This window comes from Monodelphis domestica, chromosome 1, assembly GCF_027887165.1.
Source record: "Monodelphis domestica isolate mMonDom1 chromosome 1, mMonDom1.pri, whole genome shotgun sequence".
In the NCBI taxonomy this organism is placed as follows: Eukaryota; Metazoa; Chordata; class Mammalia; order Didelphimorphia; family Didelphidae; genus Monodelphis; species Monodelphis domestica.
The window spans coordinates 713,484,781-713,509,059 of record NC_077227.1 but is presented as its reverse complement, the minus strand read 5'-3'; the positions used below and the strand labels follow the sequence as shown (position 1 = coordinate 713,509,059).

General features: G+C 39.0%; 1 pseudogene; it reads right to left on the bottom strand.

Moving 5' to 3' along the window:
* Positions 1 to 392: 392 nt before the first annotated feature.
* LOC130456712 (U2 spliceosomal RNA) lies at positions 393 to 572 on the bottom strand (annotated as a pseudogene).
* Between the last annotated feature and the right edge of the window lie 23,707 nt (positions 573 to 24,279).

Below are 24,279 nucleotides of genomic sequence, written 5' to 3'. Positions count from 1 at the left end.
TGGGAACCAATACACAGTCTTCAATGCATATAATTCTACATATATTATCTCATTTGATCCTCACAACAGTCCTGGGATGTAGGTACTATTATTATCCCCATTTTACAGATGAGGAAATGGAGGCAGATAGGTGAAGTGACCCAGGGTCACACAGCTAGTGAGTATCAGCATTAGAATTTGAATTCAAGTCATCTAGAGCTCTATTTGCTGGATCACTTAGCTTCCTTTTGCTGAGAAAATTACAAGTCCTAATCAATGAACATTCAAGAGTTCCAATGAATTATTCATTCCTACTCTATTTTTCATTGGAAAGAAAAAGTGATTTAGTATTTTACAACAAAACAGAGTTTAGCAAAGGTATGGAGAGGAATTCTTTTTTCCCCCCTCTCTGAGGAAGGTGCACTGTTCCCTGAAGTACTGCAATACTTGGAATGGACAGAACAATCTCCTATTCCATCTCTCTATTCCCCAAACCCATTTCATATATTGTCCTCAGATCAAGGCTTTATCAGGGTATTAACTGATAAGAACAGATACTGCACTTGACTTTAGCCAAAAGGTCAAGAAGTGATTAGAGAAAAACTTGAAAATGAGGGTCATTCTACTAAAGGAACAAGATAAATGCTGGCAGGGATGTGGCAAAATTGGGACACTAGTGCATTGTTGATGGAGTTGTGAACTGATCCAACCATTATAGAATGGCAATTTTGAAACATGCTCAAAGGTTTATAAAACTACCCTTTGGTGACTACCCTTTGGTCCTGTAGTACCATTACTGGGTCTGTATCCCAAAGAGATAAAAAATGGGAAAAGACCTCCTTGTACAAAAATATTTTAGCAGCTCTTTTTGTGGTGGCAAAGAACTGGAAATTAAGGTGATGTCTATTAATTGGGGAGTGATTGAACAAAATGTGGTATATGCTGGTAATGAAATACTATTGTGCTATAAGAAATGATTTCAGAAAAAGCCAGAAAGATTTGCAGGAACTGATGCAGAGCAAAATAAGCAGAACTAGGAGAACATTGTATACAATAACAGAAATATTTTACAATGATCAACTGTGAAAACTTGGCTACTCTTAGCAATGCAGTGAACTGGGACAGGGACAGGGACAATGCTGAAAGACTTATGATGGAGAATGCTATCCACCTCCAGAGAAAGAACTCTTGAGTTGGGTTGATGAAGATCAAATCATACTCTTTCACAGCCATGTATTTATGGTTTTATTTGGGGGTTTGGGTTTTGTATAAGTGTGCTCTTACAACAATAACCAAGATGGTGGTATGTTTTGCATGATCATGCATAATCCAGATCAGATTGTTTACTCTCCCTGAGTGGGGGGAGGGAAGAGAGGGAAGGAGATGGTTTGGATCGTATAATTTTGGAAAATGTATGTTGAAGATTATTATTACATGTAATTAGGAAAATAAAATATCTTTTCATTTAAAACAAGAAAAGAAAACAATGGTCGTTCAATATTTTAGTGGAGACCTCAGAGGGCAGTCACTTTTCTTTATATAATTATAATTCTATTGTATTGTATTATATTGCATAGTATTATATCATATCATGTGATACTATTAGATTGTATCTCCAGTGTTTAACACAGTGCCTGGACCACAGGGGGCATTTAATAAATGTCTGTTTAATTGAACTGAATATTATGAGAACCTTTTCTATACAGATGCAACAGGGGTTTGAAAACTCACTGTCATCCTCCTATTTCTAGTTAAGAGAAACAAGCATTTGTTCCACCTGCGGGCTTTCTCCTATTCAGGCTAAACAATTTCCATTTCATTAGTGGTTGTTTTTTTTTTCTGATCATCCCTCTAATTGTCTTCATAGTGATCCAGGAATAGTCTCCATTTTTTTTCTTAGGTTATGATGCCCTGAAACAAACTAAGGAGCTCCAGGGATATGATGTCCTGAATATAAAAGGTGACTTGCCTGATTTCTGACACTTCCTAGCTGTGTGATGCTGGGCAAGTCACTTAACCCCTACTGCCTAGCCCATACCACTTTTCTGCCTTGGAACCAATATATAGTATTGATTCTAGGATGGAAAGTAAGAGGTTTTTTCAATTAAAATTAATTTTTTAAAGTGATGCCTCCCATGCATCTTTGTGCTTCCTTGGATTATGTTTAGTAATTTTTAGCAGTCGCATCACCTTGAGGATTCATATTCACCGTGTGCTTCACTTAGACCCCTAAGATTCTTCTCCTTGACTTTTTACTCTAGTGTTTCAATGTAATATGGAGCCATAAATTACAGGAGCCTGTGGTCCAGAGCCCAGAAGTTCATTCTGGAAAACGACCTCTTAGCAATCCATGCTCCATCTTTACCACCAAAGCTAGACACAAATTTCTATCCCTTATCTTTTAGGGAGGCAGTGGGGTGTATTGGTATGGACTCCAGATCTTGAGTTAGAAGGCTTGAGGCATCTGGATCCTTATGGGCTCTGTTGGGGGAAAAATAACAAACGGAAGACAGCTGTATCTTTATGGCCATGGGAATGCTTTGCATCTGATAATTGCTCCTCCATCCCCAGGCTTTATGTTTATTTTTATACCCATTTTCTTCCCTTATGCAAAGGGAATTGAGTGGGCAATCACATCTTACCTAACGCAAGTCTAAATGGAGATAATTGGAAAAGTGATATATTAATTTTTAATAAATCACTTGATTAACATTCTACATTCTTGATTTATGGTTACAGATTCTTGACAAAATAAAGGTTTCACACAAGATAAGTTATTTTGTCAAAGGTGGCTTAATTTTCTTACTACCCTATGAGGAGTTTTGAGCTTACAAAAAAATCAAGGAAAATTACTTATTACTTTTAATAACATGGAATGATTAATCAGAAGTTCTTAAAAGACAATTCAACAATCATATCATTGAGGTTGAGGGGTAGTGGGAACACAACTCAAATTTAATATTAGACTGATTTCCCACTGGTGAGTTACTGGTTTGTGAAGTCGAGTTCACTGAGGCATGTTGAAACTTATTGTACCTGTACATTTTGTATGGGCCTTTATGATTGATTTATATGCTGGCTTCATGAGAATAAGTTTCTGTGAGTGGGAAAGTTTTGGGCTTGGCCTGTAGCTGCGGTTTTATGGGGAATTATGTGTCTAAGTAAAAGTTAACCCATGATAGTCTTTTGGGGTTGGATTTGAGGGTCTAATCTTTTGGTGATTTTTTAGAGAATTAGGATACAGGTATTTTGCTCTTGCATTATTCCTTCTTAGACTAGGGGGAATAATAATCATGTCAATTCCATAGGTAAGGGATATTGATGAGAGAGATTATGCAAAGGGAATTGAGTGGGCAATCACATCTTGCCAAGGGCCATTCTGTGGCCTCCTTAGCTACCACATGTGACTCTGTCAAGGCGCTGTGGCCTGATGGCTCCCAGCAGGGCTCATGTTTCTTAACTGAAAAATGAGGGCATTGGATTAGATAGCCTCTAAGGTCCTTTACAGCTCTAAATTCTCAGATCCTATGATTTCCTATCCAGGGTCTTCCCTTTACACAATGAGGTCTCAGACCAAACGGTCCTACAAATGAGATTCTCTACCCCACCAGAGGGTCATTGACCCAGCCTCACCTATAAAAAATTCTGAACAGAACCAGCACTCCCATCGCCAGGAAAAAAATCAGTATTCTAAGGGTTAAAGGGTAGCTGATCTCTGGCCCTCTGATGAGGCTCAAGGCCACTGCCTCCTTTTTCTGGGTAGAAACAAACACCAAATGATGATGCAACTCAGCAAACTTTACCCAGGCCATTTGTGATCCAGATGAGCAGGAAAGGGTTCCCAAATAATGATGTTATGAGTTACTTCAGCCTGGGTATCCTGGAAGAAACAAAGTGAAGGTAGAATGGGGTGTTTATAATTAAAGGAGAGGGCTATAGTGAAGATCCTTCTCAAAAAGAAGAGAAACCAAGAAAGTGACACACACAGAGATAGAGAGATGGGGGTTGGGGGGAAAAGAAAGACAGAGACAGAGCAAAGATAGAAATACAGAGAGAGTAATGAGTCAGCAACAGACAGAAGGAGAAAGACAGACAGATAGGAGACAGACAGAATGAGAGAGAGAGAGATTAGACTTGAAGAGGAGGGATATAATGAATCAACTAAAGGCATAGGATTTAGAAGTGGAAAGGATCTTAGAAATTTTAGTGGTCTCCTTATTTTATAAATGAAGAAACTAAGGCTTGTAGTAATAAGGTAATTGTCTAACCTTACATTAGCTATCAAGTTGCAGATTCAGTATTTCAACTCAGATCTTCTGACTCCAAATTGGGTAGGAGGAATTTCATTTATGCTATTTATATTAATGTCAGTTATTTCTAGATATTCACTCCCCCCCCCACACACAAGCATTGAACCCTCTCTTGGCTTAAAAGAACAGTTCAACAAAAAGCAGCCAATGAGGTGACCATTTCTGATAATGTATTCAACATTTTACCTCTATAATTTCCTACCTCTCTACAATACCACTGCCATGTCTATCATGCCAATTCTGTAACTAAAGTTTGCTTTTAAATAGAACAAATGAAACCATGGTTGCAGTTTTGGTCCCTAAATTGGCAATGAGCATAATCCAAAGAACATCTCCACTCCATGTTGACTGCCCAGTCCAGCCATTTCAGAAATGCATACCACTGATGATGAATGAATGAACCATTCCTTCATTGATGATAAGAGCCAGAAGATAAGGGAATTATGACTGCTCAGTACTAACCCATCCCAACCAAGGAAAAAGGAGCCCCTCAAGATGCATGGTCCCTTGATAAAAGGTGGTCAGTGTGCCTTATTTAGCAGATTGAAGACACTGTGAAAAGATAAAGTCTGAACAATATAAATCTTTAAAATTCATATTTTCATATATTACTCAATAAAGGTCAGGTAATTCTATTAGACTCTGAACAACTTTCTTTATTAAACAACTGAGTTTCCATAACAACAGAACCAACCCCCATGGCCAAACTCTGAAAGAATAATAATAGACTAACGTTTATATAGTGTCTACTATGTGTCAAGTATTTTATAACATTTTCTCATTTGATCTTTATTGCAACCCTGGGAGGTAGCTGCTGTTATTATACCCATTTTACACACGAGAAAACTAAAACAAACAGAGATTAGGTGCCTTGATCAAAGTGACACAACTAGTAAGTATCTGAGACTAGATTTGACCTGAGCTTTTCCTGGTTCTTGACCTGTAGCTCTATCCACTGTGCCACCTAGCTGAGGAATGGTATATGCTCCAAGATGATGTTCTGTACTTTTGGTTTTTCTAGATGCCACCATGACAATATTATCATGTCACTTCAGCTCATCTAGAATCCTACTTCATTAAGAAGTTTCTCCCTGGTTCTACTCAGTGCTAGTCTCCTGGCTTTTTAAATGGCTTCCCATTCACACTTCAGATATACAGCATATTTACTTGCATTGTCTTCTTGTGTTCTCTGCAGTTTCTCCTGTCTGTAATTTGTCTGTACATGGTTGTTTGTGTGTGGCTTCCCCTATTAGACCGTGGGCTCCTTGAGAGCAAAGACTATCTTTTCGCATTTCTTTGTATCTCCATCATTTAGCACAATACCCAGTACAACCTCCCAGGGTTGCAGTAAAGATCAAATGAGAAAACATGTTATAAAGTACTTGACACGTAGTAGACACTATATAAAGGTTAGCCTATTCTTCTTCTTTCGGAGTTTGGCCATGGGGATTGGTTCTGTTGGTATGGAATCTCAGTTGTTTAGTAAAGAAAGTTGTTCAGTCGGCACTTCATAAGCTCCAGTTTACTCTGACTATGTTGTGCTGGAGCCAGCTCTGATGGCCTCTTGAGAGCTGTTTGAATATTCATTATGAGCATTTTACAGAATTTCAGATTTCAGACATCAATAATCATTACAAATCGCCATTTGATCTATTGTTTCATCGATTGTCTAGACTTGGGAAAGCATTAATAATACAGATGAAACTTACAAGTGTGTTGGAGGCAGAGACAAGATGGTGGAAAGATAAGAAGCAGAGCAGTGAATTCCTGTCCCCCAAACTCCTTTGGACATAGAAAGTGGATTGGGTCAAACCAGAAAAAGTCAGAATGAGTCATTTGCCCAACCCAGATTGCTACAGGGCTACAGACAGGAGGTATGTGAACACAGGGGAAAGGAACATTCCAAGCACCATCTCTTCAGTACCCAGGGAGAAGCCACATACCAGGGCAAGGAGAGGTCAGAGCCATACCAAGCCATCATGGCAAATATAAGTACCAACTGGCAGCATTCTCTTCCACTACCCAGTTTCAGGTGACATATTTGGAGTGGAACGGGAAAGGGACCCGCATAGGGAACGATATTCTGTGTAGGAGAAGCCCTGAGCAATGTACCAAGAAAGGAGAACATTCAGAAGCCAGAAACCTCAGCAACAGAAGCAGCAGCAGTGTGGCTTAGACACCAGACTCAGCACGATCTCATTTATAATATCTAGCTCACCCTGCAGAGATTTAACCTAGAACAAAAGTTCTAGACCAAAAGGCAACCTATAGTTTTGAACCAATAGAAACATCACACCTGCCTGATAGAGGCTGAACCCAGCAGCAGTTTATTCTTGCTCAGACCCAAAGCTGATTCAGGGATTTTCAGAGCTCAGAGCCTTCAGGTGGGTGAGTGGGGGACAGAAATCATATCTTGCCCTCAATTCACCCATTTTGGGAGCACTGGGACCGTAGCCATTCCTGCTCTATCCCTGAGATCCTAAAACAACACAACATTCTATGACCCAAGAAAGTAGCAACAGGACCAGCCCTGACTTTCCCTCTAGAAGTATTGCAAAGCCTAATTCTAATATCAAGTCCAAATATAGGAAGTAGGCTAGAAGAATAAGCAAATAAAAAAAGAACCCTGTGACAAAGAGCTATTGTGGTGACACAGAAGCTCAAGATACAAACCCAGAAGAAGGAAATGACTCCAAAATATCTACAAGCAAAGTCTCAGAGAAAAGCACAACTTGGACAAAAATTCATCTAGAATTCCCAGAAGAGATAAAGCAAAAAGAAATTTTAAAATGCTTTTATAAATTAAAAAAAATGCTTGAGGCAAAAAACTGTTAAAGAAATGAGAATTATGGAAAAAAGAAGTAGAAAATTAATTAACATTTTGGCACAAGAAGTACAAAACATTGCCCAAGCAACAAACTTCCTAAAAACTAAAATGGACTAGGTTATGACTCCAAATAACAACAAGAAATATGCAAATAAAATCAAAAGGCTGAAACATCAAAGGAAATATGAAGTATCTGAAAGCAAGAACAACTAACCTAGAAAATGGATAAAGGAAAGAATTTTAAAATATTTGGACTACCTAAAAAGCCATGATCCAGAAAAATAGCCTAAACATCACATTTTAAGAAATCTTCAAAAAACTGCCTAGATATTTCAGAACCAGAGGACAAACTAGAAATAGAAAGGAAAAAGAACCCAGTTATCTTCTTAAATCCCAAAATGAAAACTCCCAGGAACATCACTGGCAAAATCTAGAGCCTCCAGATCAAAGTAAAAAATATTGTGAGCAGTTACAAAGAGAATTAACAGAGGAGCCATAATCAAGATCACACATGATTTAGCACCCACCAGTATAAAGCAACAGAAATCTTGTAATAAAATATTTCAGAAGGCAAAGAAGACTGAATCCAGCAAAATGGAATATGATACTACAAGGGGGAGCAAATGAGATTTAAAATGAAATAGAGGCCATCTAAGTATTCCTGAAGGAAAGAGTTCAAATGCAGGAGTGAAGAGAAACTTAAAGAGACAAGCATGAATGAACACTGATAGAGGATTTATCAAAGATAAACTGCTCATATTCAAATATCAGGAATTGATACACCTGTCTTCTCTAAACTCTGTCTTCATCATATGTCAGAGAGGGAATCCCATGAGACAAAACTTAAGAGTAAAGCTTTTCTTTCTTGATGATCTTAAGAGGAAGCAGCTAGGTTCAGTGGATGGAGAGCCAGGTCTGGAGTTGGGAGATCCTGGGCTCAAATTTGGTCTCAGACTTCCTAGCTGTGTGACCCTGGGCAAGTCACTTCACCCCCACTGCCTAGCCTTTACCACTATTCGGCCTTGGAACCAATATAGAGTTATTATTCTAAATGGAAGGTAAGGCTTTAAAAAAAGAAAAGAATGGAGTGGAGAAGAGGAATACACGTTAGGGAAATTGGAGGAGAGTGGGGGGTAGGAAGAGAAAGGAAGGTTAGGGAAATTTATATTATGTAATCAGGGTACACAAGCAGAATTTTTACAAACCAGGAGAGGATGAGGGTGGGGTGGGGGGAACAACAGAATGGCTAACACCTGAATTTCACTCTCATCTAAAGTGGTAAAATGAAAGAAGACTGTATGCACACACAGATCTGTGTACAGAAATATATTGAGTAAATCTCTGTTCCTGAAAAGGGAAATAAGAGGGAAGGGGGCAAAGGGAAAGGAAGAATTAGAGGGCGGTCCCAAGCCAAACAAACTCTAAGGAGATCAGAGATATTTGTCGCTGTTTTCAAGGTGATGAAGAATGAAAATGGGGGGGGGGTCACAAATTGAGGACTGAATAACCCAGTAATGGGACGTGAATGTGATGGAATACTAGTGTGCTAAACTGTCAGCATAATGACCAACTAGGACTCAGAATAGAGAAGGAGGCAAATGTTTTTTTTGAGACGTGGCCAATGTAAAAATGTGTTTTGATTGATCACACGATGGGGTTTGTTTCCCTTGTTTTCTCAATTGGAGGAGAATGGGAAGATGAGAAGGCAGATTTTAGCTGATTAAAACAAATTCTAAAAAAACGAAAAGCAGAACCAGGAAAACATTGCACACAGTAATAACAATAATGTATGATGACAACCATGAATAACTTAACAATTATCAACAAGGCAAGGATCCAGGGCAACTCCACAAGACTCATGATGAAAAAGGATATCTGCCATCATTGAAGAAGCAGACAGAGACCTGACGCTGATTGAAACACATCTTTCTTCGCTTTATTTCCTCCATGAATTTTTCTCTAGCGTAAGCACTGTGTGATTTGTTTCACAACATGATGAACAAGGAAATAAGTACTATGTACAAACTATATCCTATTACCTGCCTTCATGGAGAGAAGAATAGGATGGGAGGGAAAGGAAAAAAAGAATGAGTCATATATTTTTGGACATAGTTAATGTGATCATTTGTTTCTCTTCAATAAGCATATTTATCATAATTTATTACTTATTTATTGTAAATAATGTATATTTTATTATTACTGTATTACATATTGTTATGTTATATATTTAAAAATAAAATAAAAATTTAAAAATAACTGAAAAGAAACTTTTTAAGTGTCTGCATAAATTTTATTTTTCATAAAGCCTGGTTTTTAAATATTTACCAGGACATCCCCCTATGGGTGTCCTAGTTTCTTACATGCTGTCTCCACCTTGAGAAGGCAAAGACTATTAGCACAGGGCCTGGAGCATAATGAGAACTTAGTGAATGCTTTTTAAACCAAGAAGAACATAGAGAGGAAACTGATGAACCAAACAATGCATTCAACATTCTATACCTTTAGTTGCTTATAAGGATGACTTATATCCCTTTGCAAAAAACAACTGTTCAATTTTCAGTGTGATATTTATACCTCAGAAAGTGGCAAATTCTATAAATTAGGATTTGGTTGTTTTATTGATTTCTAGACTTAAGAAAGTGATGGAGAAGATATTAATAATGCAAATTAAGGGGGCAGCTGGGTGGCTCAGTGGATTGAGAGTCAGACCCAGAGATGGGAGATCCTGGGTTCAAATCTGGCCTCATACACTTCCCAGCTGTGTGACCCTGGGCAAGTCACTTGACCCCCCTTGCCTAGCCCTTACCACTCTTCTGCCTTGGAGTCAATACACAGTATTGACTCCAAGACAGAAGGTAAGGGTTTTAATAAAAAATAAAAATAAAAAATAATGCAAATTAAACTTAAAAGTGCTTCCTGAATACATTTCCCCCCCAAACCCAAATGATACATATTTATCAGCATAATCCTGATCCCTCACCTCTCTTCTGAAAAGAGAATGTTTTTGTTTTTTTGCTGAGCTACATATTATTTTATTTTTATTATTATTAAGCAACAGATATATGCTTCTTATTTCTCAGCACTTTTCTGGATACATGATTTCATCAAGATGAATATTTCCCCTAGTGGAATAGATCACAATTGACTCATGCCTTAACATTCTTTGTTATTCTTGATCTCCCATTAATTGTCCTGTTATACTTTACTACTAGAGGTCTTTCTCTAGGTCTATGGCAGTGAACCCATGGCACATGTGCCAGACAGAGCACTCAGAGCCCTCTCTGTGGGCATGCCTACTGTCACCCCAGTAGATTTTGACAGAGTTCATTATTAGAAAGCCAGAGGGATGCCGGGTCAGGCTGTTCCCCTCCCCATCTCCACTCGTGCCTGAGGATATTACCCACCCCTCTAAAAGGTTTTCCATCACTGTTCTAGGTCTTTCAACATTTTGAGGGTACCAATGAGTAATGGGACTTTGGTATAAGACCAGACCACCTAAGATGGTATCATTCTCTTAGAAGACATGCCAATTCTCCATTGCAGTTGTAATCCATCAATAATATCCATGTGCCTGTCATATATTGAACAATACTCCCTTCATAAGAAATATGCAAACATATTAAAATCAAACATTTCTAGACTTTCTCATTAGTGAGCTAATGACTTGAGGTTTCCCAGTTAGAGATCCTAGATAATTTGAAAGTTTTTGTAGTCTCCACTGTCAAAGATGTTACATGGAATGAAGAATATAGATATATAAATGACTCAAGATACCTAAAAGTTAAATAAAATGAAACTAGGGGCTCTGTGAGCTTGGGAGAACAAGAAAAAACCTCCTATATAGAAGGTGGCATTGATCTTTAAAGATATTAGGGATTCTAAGAGGCAATGGTATGGGAGGAGGGAATTCTAGGCAGTGAATTCCTTCCCCCTCTACCAATTCTAGGAATTCACTGGGTAAGTGCCTTGAAGTCAGGGGTATTTAATTTTTGTTTCTTAATACTTGGCACTTGGCACACTACCTGTATGGTAGGAGCAAGGAGGTGAAGTGCTTTAAATGCTCACCTTTAAATTCAAGTAAAAGGCCATGGAGAAAAGAGTGGCATGACGAAGGAGCTCAAAACACATCATGAAATAGCACCCATTGAGTAAGTATCTTTAAATCAGGGACAGTTTAATTTTTGTTTCTTAATACTTGACACCTAACATACTACCTGGCAGTAGGAGCTTAAATGTTTGTTAATTGAATAATGACTTGATAGCAGGGACTCGACTTACCTTGTAGAACTATGGAGAAGAACCATTTGTTTTCTTACCATCAAGAAGGGATCTGGCCGAGACAAAGACCCAGGATTATGGAAAGGAGCTTACAGGTTACCTAGGCCAACCCCTGTGTTTTATATGTAGTAGGGGATTGGCCAGTGCATCCACTGGTATTGGATACAGTAGGCCATTAAAAAAGCCAATCCTTCACCATGTGGTTAGTGAGTTGGAACTAGTTACTGAATAAAAGTCTTTGCAGGATCCAAAGTCTTCTTAAGATTGGCATCAGCCAAGTACTCTGGGGATGCTCACAAGAGCTGGGTTCATTGGCCAGTCCCCTGTTACATACAGATGAGGAAACTGAGTCCAGAGAGGGAAGATGTGAAATAAAGAAATCTAGAATTATCTGGACAAATCATGTCTTTAGCAGTACCTGCAGATGTAAAACAAAAGAAATTAAAGACTCTTGGTAGCCAAGAATGCTGATTATTGGTTTCTATCTAGTTAATATCTGGAGGGAGTGAAACGAAATGATCATGGCACCAGGCTTCTTATTGGTGAAGGCTATCGGGACAAACTCAGATAAAGGGATATTCTTATGGTCAGTGACAATGGGAAAGAGGAGCAAACTTGTGACAAAATCAGATCGCTTACAAGAGCTGAAGCTTAGCTTACAAAATGATGGTTAAAAGAAACAAAATGGAGTCACATGCTAATTTTCATATTAAAAAAGTAACTGTTCTGAGGTCATCTAGGTACTAAGTATTGAAGGTAGAATTTGAACTTATATGATCTGACTTCAGACCCAGTACATACTCTTCACTGAACCACACTGCCTCTGTTTACAAGAGCCTCAACCGTGCCATTTTTCTTGGTTTAGTTTCAAAATTCATCCCCACCTGAGATTCTTGCCCTGAAAACCTTTTGCCCTCTTGACCTGAGATAGGGTATTATGGGGGATTTTGTTCTTCTTTTTCTCTCTTTACAAAATGGTCCTACATTTCAAATTCCTGGGACAAGAGATCAGTTTTGGATGCCAGAGCAAATATTGGGAAATTTTAGACACTTCATTTGATCTGTTAGTGACTTCAGAATTTCATGCTGTTGCATGTGATACCGCTATGTTTATTTTCCCCCCAACCAGAAGATTCTGGAGCCAACTCAGAGGCAATACCTAGCAAGCTAGAGAAAAAAAATAAACATGTAGAGCCAGTGGGCAATGAATGGATAATAGAAAATGGGAAATAAGGCAAGGGAACAAAAAGAGAGGAGTCTTTTCTCATGGGACCATATTTGTGCTTCCTAAGAAGGAAGCTAGACCCCATAAAATAAAATATGGACTTCAGGACATGTAAGGTGATTCTGATAGATTCATGCTCCCTTGGGTCATCCAATTGGGATAGACTTGACTACAGACACCCACACAATCCAAGTCAGAGATTCCACCAGTAAAGTTCTATCCAGATCATAGAAAGAAAAGCCCTCTAATGGTAATCAGAAGACATTCTTTTTTAAAGTTTCCTTAATGCTATTTATTTTTTATATTATGGTCATTGCTGGGTATTTATACTGCGTATATGCTTCCATGTGCATACACACAATATTGAATCCTCCTGCATAACATTGAACAATAGCTCAATAATCTGGTAACTTCTGAGTGTATTCATCACTCTTATGTCTCTGCTGAAACAAAGGGGATATGTTTCGTAATCTCTTCTCTGTGACTGGTCATTGCAATTATTCTTTCTCTAATAATAATTGTTAGCATCTATATAGCACATTAAGGTTTATAAAGTACTTTACAAATAACAAATCATTTTACCCTTATAAAAATTCCTCACTGCAGGACAATATTATCCCCATTTTACAGAGGAGGAAGCTGAGACAGATAGAGATTAAGTAACTTACTTGCCCAGCATCACACAGCTAGTAAATATCTGAGGTTGAATTTGAACTCAAATCTTCCTGACTTCAGGTTCAGTGATCTTTACTCTATACCACCTTGCTGCCTTTTCAGTTTCATTTTTCTGTTTGTATTGTAGTCATTGAATATATTGTTATCTTGGTTCTTTTTTGCTTCACTCTGAATCAGTTCATACAAATATTCCCACATTTCTCCAAATTCCCCATGTTCATCATAAGATGTCACTGCACTAATATACCATGGTTTGTTTAGCCATTGCCCCAGTCCATAGGAACTCTATTTTGATTCTTAGCAACCACAAAAAAATGTGCCTCAGCATATAATTTGGTATATGTGGGAGCATTCCATTTTGACCTCTGTGGTTGGAGGGCTGCCTATTTTATGTAGGGTGGACTGGTTACCTTCTAAAGACCAGGAGGGGCCATTCTGGGATCACCATCTGGCTTCCTTGCTTCCTAAGGCTAGAAAGCCAAGCCAATCTATGGGGAATTGGTGTCAGAGGTTTTAGCAGAATTCTTTCTTCCCTGTGAGAATTCAGACCTACAGTGGCTACTTGCCATGATGAATGTGACAGTTGAAGGGAGGACCATTTTAACTTGAATCTTACCATTTTTAGCATTTGGACCTGTGCCCTTTTTTGCCCATTGTTATTACTAAGTCATTTTTATTGTGTTCTATGGTCCAGGAGTATCTCATTTTATTCTAATCCAACCCTGAATCATTGTCCTAGCCTGAATTAGTCCTGGTCCAGACCCCAGACCTGGGGTGATGGTTTACAATAACTGTGTTTGAAGTCATAGTTGAAGTCAGAGAAAGGGGTCATGGAAAAATGGAACCTCAGGTGACCAAATGGCCATACACAGAACCTGGTATTGTGTGGCTATACATTTTGGGGGATACATGGAGAATCCTGTAATAGGACTAGATACACCAATTCAGAAATCTAGGCTAGTTTTATTTGTATAGACTGACAACAGAAAGCCATAGATTGGAGAGAGGAGAGAAAGGAATATTAAGTAGCAGCAACTCTGGTAACATTATCCATGCATCTTCCTGATAGACTGGAGATGCAAAAGTTAAAGTATATTTTACAAATATGATACTGTATTTTTTTAAATCATAGTCACTGATGCAAGGGTCATAAGCACTAAGGAAAAAATATATACACAGATATTGGTAGTGTTTATCCCCTTCTCAGACTCAAAATGGGTGAGACTAGCACTCATTTTTAGACATGTTGTTTTATTCTATTAAAGATCTGATGGATCTAATCTTATTTCTCATAAAAACTTGTTGTTGACTCCACCTTTTAAATGTCCTTAAGACTAGGGATGCCTAGCCTAGTTCTGAAAGCCACACCTTTCCTAGCCCAAGACTGGAATCCCCAACCCCAGCCTACTGTTAGAGAATTTTCTCTCCTTGACTGAAGGTGCCAACAGAAGGTATTTATACATCCCATAACTACATTTCCAAGTACAGAGTAATTGCATTTAAAATCTGTCCCCTCATTCCATGAACCTAACCTAGTATGACCCTTACTGGTTACAGTAGGATGCCCATTCTTCAATCTACCATTTGGGGAGAAGGTCCTTAACTAAGTCTTAAAAAAATGAACAAAAATGCATTTTTCAAGTGATAACTGTGTGTAGGGCACCATGCTGACCTCTAAAGGTTCACACAGAAAAATAGAACCCATTTTTGATCTCAAAGACATGATAATATAGTTGAGAGAGTCAACACACTGAAAAAAGTTTAGCTGTCAAATTTAGCTAGAAAAGCCTGGAATTCCTGAGTATAGCAGAGGAGTGAATGGCAAATCCAAGGGCTCCTGAGTTTAAATCAGAAGGTCTGTGTTGGAGGTCTACAAGGTGTGGAAGTGGGGCATATGGGAAGGTTGGCGATATTCCATCTCATCCAACAGTAGTGAAACAGCTCAGATGGTCCTGGGCCAGGGATCTGGGGGAGGAAAGCGAGATTAAGAAGAACTCCTGATAGCATAGGAAAGAAGGTATCATTTCCCACTAGACTTGGAATATGAGTGGGGATATAGATGGCAAGTGCAGGCAGCATCTGAACCTCTGTGGCCGAAAACAGCAGTATGGAGTAGTTGTGACATGCTATAAGCCCAGTGATTGCTCTCTGTGGTTTGTGAAGTTATTTATCTAATCAGTGTGGGGTGTATGGGGTGCTCAGGGAGGAGTAATATCTTTGGTATGGAGGGCTTGTCGTGCCCTCCTAGGGCAGCTCTCTAGCCTCTGACCCTCACCTGACACCCAGCTCTCACTTGTGGCTCCTAGTAGCTGCTAGCATGTGGCAGCGGCCACACCCCGGGCAATGGCTTCGACAGGCCGGCTAAACCTTGTGAGGGTAGCCATCAGGTCATCGTAGACCCCTGGTGAACTAGGGCTTTGCTCACCCAGCATGTGAAGACTGCTTCAGCTGAACAGATGGAAGAAACCAATAAGAAGGTTCAACGGCTGAGAGGGCGACGCAGCAAAGCACTGTGGAGTGCTTAGGGCATGTTGGAGCACAAAGGACAACATAGCCATCCAATGAAGCTGAGGAAGTCTCCAGTTGTAACGACTCTTTGTGCCACTGGACCCAGGCTTCCAACGCCGAGAGAGTGGGACTGTCTCTGTGCATCGGCTTTTCCACTTAAATCTTCATGTACAAGTGTCTTTGTGCACAAAAACACACAAAGACAATAGTCATCCTCGGTTATCAAGAGACTACTACTACTACTACTACTACTACTACTACTACTACTACTACTACTACTACTACTACTACTACTACTATCTAATCAGTGTCTGACCTCCATCTTGCCTTCCAGGGGAATAAGGGAAGTGAAGGTGGTTTCCATTTTGTGCTGGTGTTCCTGTAAGGATTCCATGACCCATGATTCCCAAATCTGTCTACTCTGTCATAAGTATACCAAAGGCACTAGGGAAGGGCTCCAAATGTGTTTTCAGGGGAAAAGACTTCATGGGTCTTGTGATAAAGCATCATCACTGGTAAGCCTCTGGTGCATGCTGTCCTTTAATGCCTCCAGAAGTTTGCAGTACAATCCATTGTGCAAGATTCTCTCTGAGGACAAAAACAGTACAGGGCAATGCAAACAGACACAGAGGGAAGCATCCCTAGCAACCAGACCTCCAGAGCTGGGCTTCATCATCTTCCTCCCTTGTTCTCTCTCTTATGGGTTTTAAAGTTAATAATCAATAACTAAATATTATATTTTATAAAGTTTTATTAATAATAACTAAAGCAAAAAGAACTGCCTGACTTCAGCCCAATCGAAGGTTCAAAAGAGGATGAGGGAGGGGTTACAGCCACTTAAATACAATCACTCAAAACATGGGGATGCAGGAAAATGGAATTTTGGGGAAAACTAAGGGACTTTTGGGGTTTGAAGTCCAAAGACACAAAATCTCCATTTATACACTCTCTGGACATCACATTCCATTCTGCCACCAGAGGGCTAACTTAGAAACAAATACTGGACCAGAAGTCTGTCCTAGCTTCACCTTTCTAAACTAGTTAGGAAGAGAGGATGGTGCCCTTCTAAGAGTTGATGACCAAAGCTTCTGCCTTCCTACTCCAGGCATCAGTTGCTTTGTCATCCTGATTATGATCATAAAAAGGATTTTAGAAGTCATATTAGGGTCAGGTTGGTGGTTCAGTGGATTGAGAGCCAGGCCTACAGTCAGGAGGTCCTGGGTTCAAAATTGACCACAGACACTTCCTATTAAGCCCTATTCCTAGTCTTTATACAGGATTGATATACAATATTGATTCTAAGACAGAAGATGAGGGTTAAAAAACAAAACAACCCCAAGAAACCATAGTGGCAGTTTCCCAACCAATGAAGGAATCCTTCCCACATGATGCCAGTTGGTCATTTTATATCTATTGTTTTCAGTGGTTGGGGAAAGCATTACTGCACAAGCCAGCTCATGCCACCTTTAGATGAGGCTAATAATTAGGAAGTTCCTTCTGTTAAGCTGAGAAGAGTCTCCCAATGATTTTGACCTTTGGATCATCATTTTGCCCACTGGACCTCCCTAGAGCAAGTTTCCCCCATGATAGTTCTTTAGATAGTTCAGAAGAGTAATCATGTCTTTCTAAGTGGTCTCCTGTTCAAAGAAAGACCTCCTAGCTCCTTCAAATGCTTCAGTTCAGGTCCATAAGAAGTTCATCTATCATATCCTAGAGACCATATAAAGAAAAGCAAAAGCACCCTGAACATCACCCTGTGTTCAAGGAGCTCACAATCCAATCACAGAAACAACACATAAACGACGTTGTACAAACACACATAAACTAGAGAGAACCTCGGAGGGAAGAGGGCACTAGCATGAAATCTGGAAAGATTTCTTGCCAAAAATAAGATTTTAGCTGAGACTTCAAGGTTGCCAGGGAAGCCAGGAGACAGTGAGGAAGAGAACATTCTAGGTAATAAGGAGCCAATGGAGTTTATTGATTGATTGAATGAGTGTGCAAATGTGTATGTGTGTGTGTGTGTGATGGTCAGATCTTTATTTTAAAAAGATAACTTTGAGAGCTGAGTGGAACATAGACAGTACTGGGGAGAGACTGGAGGGTAGCCACCAGAGTGGTGGCAGTGTTATAGGAGAGATGGGACGTGGATGAGAGATATTGAGAAGGTGTGATCTAGAGAGCTTTTAATAACTGTTTCCTGAATGAATGAATGAATCCTATCCAGTTGGGGAGGGACACCCAAATGGTATTTCTTGGGGCATGAAATAATTTTTTAAAAGAATAACTTTTTATATTTGTATGCATATTTTTACTTTACTTCTCTCTTTTTTAAAAAATTCTTATCTTCCATCTTAGAATCAATACTAAGCATTAGTTCCAAGATGGAAAAGCAACAAGGGCCAGGTAATTTGGGTTAAGTGACTTGTTCAGGGTTGCACAGCTAGGAAGTGACTGAGGCCAGATTGTACCCAGAACCTCCTGCCTCCAGGCCAGGATCTGAGTCATCCAGCTGCCCCAATTGTTACTTTTCATGGACACACTATTTGCATACATTATTTCATGTCAATAAGCATTAGCATGGGGCACAAACATGTCATCATCAAATCAAAGCTGGAAGGAATATGAGAGATCATCTAGTTCAACATCACCTTTAAAATAAAAATCTGTATTTATTTATTTTATCACTTGTCAATTTTATTTTATGATCTGCTTCCTGCCCAATCCATTGAGAAGGCAAGAAAAACAAAATTCCTTCAAAAATAATAGCCTCGAAAAATAAATTCTCACATTAACTATGGAAAGAAAGGAAAAAAGAAATGAAGAAACAATGAAGGAAAGAAACAAAGAAAGTTCTGATCACCTTAGTAAGTTCATAAATATCTTCCCAGGGTTTTCTGAAATCATCCCCTTCATCAGTTATTATAGCACAGTAGTATTTCATCATATTTATATACCATAACTTGTTCATCCATTCCCCAATTAATGGGCATCCTTCCAAATTTCTAATTCTTTGTGACTACAAAAGGAATCATTATAAATATTTTTGTACATGTGGGTTATTTTCTTATTTCTTTGATCTCCTTGGGGTATAGACCTAAAGGTCAAAAGTTTAATAGTATTTTTAAGTATAGTATCAAATTGTTTTACAGAATGATTGGAATAGTTCACAATTCCACCAGTAGTGCACTAGTGTGCCTGTTTTTGCACAGACCCTCCAACATTTGCCATTTTCCAGTTTGTCATCTTTACTGTTCCCCTCTATCCCACCCTGAAAGCTTGGTGGGTTATTGTTGGTGGGTGGAGTGACTAGAGTTGTGAGATGCTCAAGTGACTTCCAAGAGCTGAGTGTGATTTAAGAGAAACAATTCAACACCACATAGAGATGTCTCTCTCTTCCCCCATCTCCAGACCTGATGAGGAAGCAGCTTGGCCATTAAGGTATTCAAAGAAATCCTAGACTGGACTGCAATGATCCCATGCATGGCACTAAAATGCAGCTGGTCCTGCCCAGATTATAGCACTCAACAGCCATGGAAACACAGAATTACAACTTTGGATATAGTTGTCAAGAGAGGGTCCCAAAAGTGACAAAGATCCACCTTCTCTAAAAAGCTTCTCTTGATTCACTCTAGCGCTAATGCCTTTTCACTCTTGATTATCTTTCATTTTTTCCTGTCTATAGCTGTTTGCATTTTGCCTCTTCCATTGAATTGTGAGTTTCTTCAGAGGAGGGATCTGTGTTTTGTCACTTTTTCATATCCCTAGCCCTTAGCACAATGTCTGGCACTTAGTAGGTGCTGAATAAATATTTGTTGATTTGATTGAACTTCACTAGGAAGAAACAGACTTTAATGGTCCAAGATGGCAGCCAATGTTTCTAAGAAGGGTGGAACTTATGCCCAATGTATACAAAGAAAGGCAAGACCAACTTGTTCTGCATGTTTGGAAAACATGAACACTAGTCAAATCTTGGAACTCATCTGCATTGACTTCTGTCTTAGAATCTATGCAAGTATCAGTTCTAAGGCAGAAGAGCAGTAAAGGGTAGGCAACTGGGGTTAAGTGACTTGCTCAGGATCACATGGGAAATGTCTGAGGCCAGATTTGAACCTAGGACCTCCTGTTTCCAGGTCTGGCTCTCTATCTACTGAGTCAAGTAGCTACTCCTGAATTGACTTTTTATCTTTGGATAATAAGAGCATAAGTCAAATCTTAGTGATGACTAATCACTTCACCAAGTATTCACTAGCATGTTCAACAAGGATTTGAAAGCTATCAACAGTTACCAAAGCATTAAGGAATCAATATTTCTTATTCTATGGATTCTGTACCAGGATCCATTTTGACCAAGGCAGAGGATTTAAAAAGCAACCTATTTAAAGAAACGTAAACTTTGGTCAAGACAGCTAGTACTATACCTTACTCTTCACAAAGAGAACCACACAGAAAGACTGGGTTTTGGAAAGGGTATGGTCTTGGCAACAGATTATCTTTGTTGCCCAAGGATTAATCCAGCAAAATGTGGTCCTGGTAATATATGTTAACTGAGAACCAGGTGGGCTAAAGTGATTAAATTAAATGCTGATAGGAATGGGGAAACAGGTCCAATATGACATTGCTAGGGCAGCTACGATTTTTCTTTTTCTTTTTAGAAAACAATTTGGAATTATACATTAACAGCTGTAAAGCTGGTGATACTCAATGACCTAGAGATCCCATTATTGGGGGTAAGCCCAAAGAGCATTATTAAGAGGGTAAAAAGCTGTGTACAAATGAAAATATTCACGGAAGCCTTCTTATGGCAAAATACTTTGAAATAACAAAATGCAATGAATGGGTGAAATGGCTGGATAGATTTTGATATCAGAATGTAATGGATTGTGTTATATTATTAGAAATGACAAGTATTGGAAATGTAAAGAAAATAAGGGAAATATATGAAGAGATGAAAAGAGAAAAGAGAAGAATAGTATATACCATGATTACCTAAAAATAAATAGCCACAAAATCAAGGGAAAAAAGTATTCCAGTAAGAAAAATCCAAAGGAACCTCAAAAGTGTAAGGAATAAAATTTAGGGGAGAGAGGGAGACTGAGGCAGGTAGAAATTAGTTTCTCTCTGCAAGGAGTACTATATTTTTTAGAGGTTTATTAAAGGTTAAAGATTAAGAATATACAAGTAAGAAACATGTGCCTAGGCCAGAGGCCTAGACAAAATAACCTCACATCATGGAAGAGACGCCTCTGCTCCAAAAACGAAAGTCCAAAAAAGGGCCGAGCCCTTCCAAAGCCTTTGCTTAAATCTCTTCTCGATCTCGGCCCACATGAGATTACAAGGCATTCTGGGGAAGTGGAGCAAAGGCTCATGGGGATTGTAGTCCTGTATTCAAGTCTATTTTTTACATCCCCCCGTGTGATCATTTGTGGAAAAATTAATTTTTCCCCAAAAGGATCATAAAAACATAATAAACTTAAAAGATTACAATAGTGTGAGGATAAGAGAAAAAAGAATAAAACCAATAATTTCTGAACACATTGACAAAAAGCCGTTAGGGGGCAGTCCCCTTTGGCATAAAAGTATACATACAAATAAATGTTCAATCAACCACACCCAAAGTTCAATTTTGTGCAACTTGTGGTCTGGAGGCTTCTTCATGGTGGCTTCTCCAACAGTTCAGTTTCTGAATTCAGGGAAGTAGCATCTTCACCTAAAATTCTTCTCAAAAGGAATTTAAACTTGCAATTTAAATAATGATATTTTTTACATTCCCCCGTGTTGTGGGTGATTGAAAGATTCAGAATCAGTTAGGGATGCATGGCTGAGGTATGAGGTATATGAATCAATCGGCAAGAGATATTAAAAAGACATCAGAAAATACAAGGCTTTCTCACAAAAAATGAGATCCATTTCCTCTTTGTATCTGGCCATGATCACTGTGAGTAGAAGGCAAATGAATTGAACAAGGTTAACAATTTTTCATTTTTAAAAATACAGTAGTACAAATATGTAGATATCAAAATCCCCAAAATTCTCAATAGCCCAATTAATACAATAGCAAACAAACACACTTTCATATTTCACATAAGTTGCTGTATGACATTTTTAAAACCTATGAATTGATGGACATTTGTCACAATTTTTACAAACATAGCAATCCTTCAATCTTGGTATTTAAACATATTTTTTAAACAAAGTAAAACTCATCTTGGGTTTAGAACATAATCAAGAAATCTATATATCATCCTGGTAGAAGTAAAATAGTGAGCTGAAGAGCATAAATAAAGGGGTGCTCCTTGTTCTTGGAGGCTTTTCCCAAGGGTACAAATGCCCTGAAATTAACTGCCCAACTTCCATTCACATGTGGGAAGGTTGGGGGTTATAAAATACATTTCACTTCAGCTACTAGAATGGGCCTTACCTCGTGGTAGGGGCAGGCAAAAATAACCAGACTGTTAAAAAAAATTCCAAAATCATATTTAAAAAACCCTTAAAATAAAATCATTTGAGGTATTTAGCACATTACATTTTTCCAAGGTTGTTAATACAATTATAACCAGTTCTGAAGTCCATCTATCCTCAGCAAAATAAAAAAAAGCTGTTTTTTCATATATGGGCTTATTCACAACAATATTTGTTCAACAGTTATAGGGGAAAAACAACAGAATTTCAAAACTCAGTACATTCAAAATAAATTCAATCAACCTTCAGTTCACAGAATAATATTCAATCCAGTAATATATGAACTTAAAATCACAAAGTTAAACCTTAAACAAAACAATGCAATAGAATACAGAGATGTTTATAAACCATTGGAGTCCGAAATGCCTTAGAATATAATATAGCCTTTAGTCTCTTCAAAGTTCCTTGGGGTTTTTTTTGTTTGTTTGTTTTTTTGTTTTTAATTATCCATTTAAATGTCTATTGTCCGAAGGTAGAGTAGTAAAGGCTAGGCTATGGGGTTCAAGGGATCCGTCCAGGGCCCCATAGCTGGGAAGCATCGGAGGCCAGATTTTAACTAGAGACCTCCCGTCTCTGGGCCTGGCTTCCAGTTCGCTGGGCCACCCATTTTCCTCCCCAAAGTTAAAGTTGAATCTTTGGGCTGAGTCTGCTCCCAGATAGGCAGGTAAAATCAATGAAACTGCCAGAAGAGTCAAAAATCCTTTTAAACAGCCCATTGCTTTTAAGTTTCTGTTTGAAAAGATCTGTTTCTTCTCTCTAGTCTTTTCTCTCTTTCCCCTCTCTGATCCCGCAGTGGCCAATACCCCCATCCACATGGAGGCTTAGCCTAAGGGAAAATTGCCCGGTCTCCTTTCCCTCTCTTCTCTCCCCTCTGCCCACGTGGCCAATACTGTTACCAGCTGGTGGCAATGAGTCCTGAGCGATCTGCTCCGAGGATCTGGGTGATGAGTCGGCTGGGGTCACGCTTGTGGGTCTGGGGCACAGAAATAGGCAGGCAGCGGCTGGTGAGAGGCCAGGAGCAGGAGTGGCTGCGGGCTGGGCAAGGCCGGGACCAGGTACCAGGTGAGGACGATCAGGGCTGCAGGCTGCAGGCAGGAAGCGGCGGGGCAGGTCCGGAGCCTGTAGCAGCTTTGCGAGGGTAGAAAACCTTGGCCAGAGAGATATGGCTCAAAAAAAAATTTTTTTTTCTAGGTACTAGATATTAAAACTGAATTTAAGATCAGAAAAGAAATCAGAAGACTGAAAGTTCTTTTTTCCATTAGGTCGCCAACTGTAAGGAATAAAATTTAGGGGAGAGAGGGAGACTGAGGCAGGTAGAAATTAGTTTCTCTCTGCAAGGAGTACTATATTTTTTAGAGGTTTATTAAAGGTTAAAGATTAAGAATATACAAGTAAGAAACATGTGCCTAGGCCAGAGGCCTAGACAAAATAACCTCACATCATGGAAGAGACGCCTCTGCTCCAAAAACGAAAGTCCAAAAAAGGGCCGAGCCCTTCCAAAGCCTTTGCTTAAATCTCTTCTCGATCTCGGCCCACATGAGATTACAAGGCATTCTGGGGAAGTGGAGCAAAGGCTCATGGGGATTGTAGTCCTGTATTCGAGTCTATTTTTTACAAAAGTAGAGGATGTTGATATTAGCACACATATAGAATTTACACATTTTAATCAAATTGTAAACAAATGTGGAAATGTGTGGTGTTGCACATCATCTTTGTTTGTTTGTTTGTTTTTTAAACCCTTACCTTCTGTCTTGGAACCAATACTATGTATTGGTTCCAAGGCAGAAGAGTGGTAAGGACTAGGCAATGGGAGTCAAGTGACTTGTCCAGGATCACACAGTTGGGAAGTATCTGAGGCCAAATTTGAACCTAGGACCTCTCATCTCTAGGCCTGACTCTCAATCCACTGAGCTACCCAGCTGCCCCCTGCACATGATCTTTCTTATGGATTTGTTTGGTTCAATATTTTTTGTTGTCTGTGGTGGTTACCAACTACATAATAAAAAAGATGAATA